The sequence below is a fragment of the Leptonychotes weddellii genome, chromosome 1 (genome assembly GCF_054177405.1).
Source record: "Leptonychotes weddellii isolate Sample4059 chromosome 1, ASM5417740v2, whole genome shotgun sequence".
In the NCBI taxonomy this organism is placed as follows: Eukaryota; Metazoa; Chordata; class Mammalia; order Carnivora; family Phocidae; genus Leptonychotes; species Leptonychotes weddellii.
This window is the reverse complement of record NC_138369.1, coordinates 148,153,759-148,157,682: the sequence shown is the minus strand read 5'-3', so window position 1 is coordinate 148,157,682 and position 3,924 is coordinate 148,153,759. Positions and strand designations below refer to the sequence as shown.

Below are 3,924 nucleotides of genomic sequence, written 5' to 3'. Positions count from 1 at the left end.
CATTAAGCAGGGAGAAGAAAACCAGAAATTCCTGTGAAGTTCACAGTGCAGAGGCCTAGGCTGAGACCTAGTTACAATAAAGAATGCTTCCCATCCCTCCACATCTCACCATCATATTCTAAAAGCCTATTTACAGTTATTCCTATTGCCCAGTACATTATGTCTTGCTATCAAGAAGAAGTACAAGGCATACCAAAAGGCAAAAACACAGTTTGGGGAGAAAGAGCAAGCATCAGTACCAGACATGGAGGGATGTTGGAATTATCAGACCAGGAATTTAAAACAATTATGGTTAATATGCTAAAATAGAGAGCAGACAGGGACAGATGGGTAATGTAAGTAGAGAGATAGAAATACTGAGAAAGAACCAAAGGAAAAATAAAAGACTAGTGATAAAAAGCACAGTAACAAAAATGAAGAATGCCTTTGATGGGCTTGTTAGTAGACTGAATACAGCTGAGGAAAGAATCTCAGCACTAGAAGATACATCAATAGAATCCTTGAAAACTGAAAAGCAAAGAGAACAAAGACTGAAAAACATAGAACAGAATATCCAAGAACTGTGGGACAACTACAAAAAGGTGTTACATACACATAATGAGAATACCAGAAGGGGAAGAAAGTGTGAAAGGGACAGAAGAAATATTTGAAATGATAATGGCTGAGAATTTCCCCCCAAATTAATGTCAGACACCACATCACAGCTTCAAGAAGCTCACTTGCCAAAGGATAAAATGCAAAAAACAAAACAAAACAAAACAAAAAACCCTATACTTAGGCATATCATTTTCAAACTACAGAAAATCAAGGATAAAGAAAAAAATCCTGAAAGAAGCCAGAAGATAAAAAATAATCTTACCTGTAGAGGAATAAAGATAAAAAATTACATCCAACTTCTCAGAAACCATGCAAGCAAGAGGAGAGGTGAAATGTTTAAAGTGTTGTGAGGGGAAAACCCACTAACCCAGAATTCTGTGTCCTGTGGAATTATCCTTCAAAAGTGAAGGAGACAGTGGCGAGTGAGTGAAATGAATGAAAGGGTTCAAAAGATACAAACTTCCAGTTATAAAGTAAATAAATCTTGGGGATATAATGTACAACATGGTGACTATAGTTAATAATACAGTATTATATATTTAAAGGTGACTAAGAGAGTAAATCTTAAATTTTCCCATCACAAGGAAAAGAAATTATAACTGTGTGTGGTGATAGATGGTGATTATTTTGCAATATATACAAACATCGAGTCATCGTGTTGTACACTTAAAACTCATGTAATGTCATATGACAATTATATCTCAATTAAAAAAAGTGAAGAAGAGATAAAGGATTTCTGAGACAACCACAAATTGAGGGAATTTGTTGCCAGTTGATCTGCCTTGCAAGAAATGTTGAAAAAAGTTCTTCAGAGAAAAAGAAAATAATATAGGTCATGAACTTGGATCTACATAAGGAAGTAAGAACATGGAAGAAAGAATACATGTAGGCAAAACTAAAATACATATTCTTATTCTAAAATGATCTAACAGTTAACAGTTTGTTCAAAATAATAAGAATGTATTCAATTATGCATACTTATGCATATATCATGTATACATTATATATATGTTTACATATGCTTGTACATAAGTGAAATGAATGACAACAATGACACAAGGGATGGGAGGAAGGAATTAGGATTACCTTATTATTATAAGGTACTCACACCACCCACAAAGTGATATAGTGTTATTTGAAAGTGGATTCAGATTTGTTGTAAATGATATTACAAATTCTAGGGTGATGACTTAAAAAAAAAGTATAAATGATATACTAAGAAAAGAGAAAATGAAGTCATATAAAATATTTAAACTACAGAAAGAAAAAAGAGTAGAAAAATAGGAACACAGAATAAGGGCAACAAATAGAAAATAGTAATGAATGTGGTAGATATTGATCCAAATACGTTAATAATCACTTTTTGAGTATTGATGGTCTAAATGCCCTATCAAAAGACAGAGATTGTCAGAATGGATGAAAAGCATGACTCAACTATATATTGTCTCCAAGAAATCCACTTAAATATAAAGACACAAATAGATTAAAAGTAAATGGACAGAGAAAAATATACCATGCTAATACTAATCAAAAGAAAACAGGAGTAATTATATTAATTTCAGGTAAAGGAGACTTCAAGATAAGGAAAATTAGGAGGGATAAATAAAGGCATTGCAAATGGATAAAACAGTCAATCCTCTAATAAGACACAACAATTCTTAATGCATGTATCACTAACAACAGAATGTCAAATTATGTGAAGCAAAGACTGATAGAACTGCAAAGAGAAATAAATGAGATTCCACTATCATATTTGGAGATGTCAACACCCTTCTCTCAGAAATGGACAGATCTAAAAGGCAAAAAATCACTAAGGACATATCTAAACTCAACAACACCATTAATAAACTAGATGTAATGGACATCCATTGACTACTCCATCTAACAACAACAAAATAGACATTTATGTCAAGCTCACATGAAACATTCACCAAGACAGACTATATTCTTTTTTTTTTTTTTGGGGGGGGAAGGTAGCTCAGCTTTATTCATGAAAATCACTGATAAAACAATAAAAAGCCAGAACGAAAACAACATTTTTAGTTACAATATTAGCTGAACTTTTTTACATATCTTCCGTTTAAAAAAGCGAAATGTCTGAAATCAGCATTTGGTAGGTCCTTAATCCACTTTTAAGTCTTTCCCCACCAGCATGGCCGTCACTGGGTGCATACTTGCTTTGTGCCCCTGGTAGGTTCTCACGGCTTCATGATGGGATTTGTCAAAGGCAGCAAGGTCCTTGAATAGGGGCCGTGTAAACTTCATTCTCCTTGCTCAGTCGCCATTTTTAGAGCCAAAGGAATTGCTTCCTCCCATTTCGATTGAATGCAGAGCCGTAACCATCTGAATCGTATTTCAGAATTGTTAATGGCATTCAAGTTGTACACCTCTTGCATTCGCTTTATGTGCCCCAATGGAAGAGGTGCTCTCTGGAGCATCTGTGCTAAAAATTCGTTCAACTGATGAGAAGAGAGATCCTTCAGGTCTGCTGAGGTAAATGAATTTAAATCATCTTCTTTGGCAGTCATCCACCGTTGACTTAAGGCAATGCAAGCATTTGTCAGCGTCATATCATAATTGGGTTTTACAGGAGGCATTCCAGGAGAGTAGAGCCAGGTGGTCCAGTCAACTTGATTGAGAAGATCAACCTTATCTTTAAAGTGGGAATACAGGAAATCCTTCCAGTCATCAGTGGTTATGCTCTTGTAGGAAAACTTCTCAACATAAGCCTTTAGGAATCCTAGGAAAACCTCGGGGCCCCCAAGAAGTTGTTCAAGGTAAAAGAGTAAAGCAAAGCCCTTCTCGTAGGGCACTGAAGAATATGCTACATCGGGGTCCACATTCGTCAGATCGACCACAAGTTTGGTGTAAGGATGCGTATCTCCAAAAGTCTTTATCAAATTCTGTAGTTCTCCCCATCCTCCCAGCGTGTGAAAATGTCTGAACTTTTCACCAAACAGTCGTCCACAAATGTGGCGTTCCAAGTATACAGTATGTCCTTCGTTTAACCAAAAGTGGTCCCAAGTTTTGTTGGTCACTAGATTTCCTGTCCAACTATGAGATATTTCATGTGCAATAACAAGACAGACTATATTCTGAGCCATAAAACACACCTTAACAAATTTAAAATAATAGAAATCATGCAATGTCTGCTCCCAGACCACAGTGGAATTAAACTAGAAATCAATAACAGAAAGATAACTGGGAAATCCCAGAATACTTGGAAATAAAGCAATGCACCTCTAAATAACACATGGGCCAAAAGAGAAATCTGAAGATAAATTAAAATCTATTTTGAACTAAATGAAAATGACAAACAACTTACAA

At 35.3% G+C, this 3,924-nt stretch overlaps 1 pseudogene; it reads right to left on the bottom strand.

Annotated features, from left to right (window-relative positions):
* Positions 1-2,648: 2,648 nt before the first annotated feature.
* On the bottom strand, positions 2,649-3,716 carry LOC102728479 (leukotriene A-4 hydrolase pseudogene; annotated as a pseudogene).
* Between the last annotated feature and the right edge of the window lie 208 nt (positions 3,717-3,924).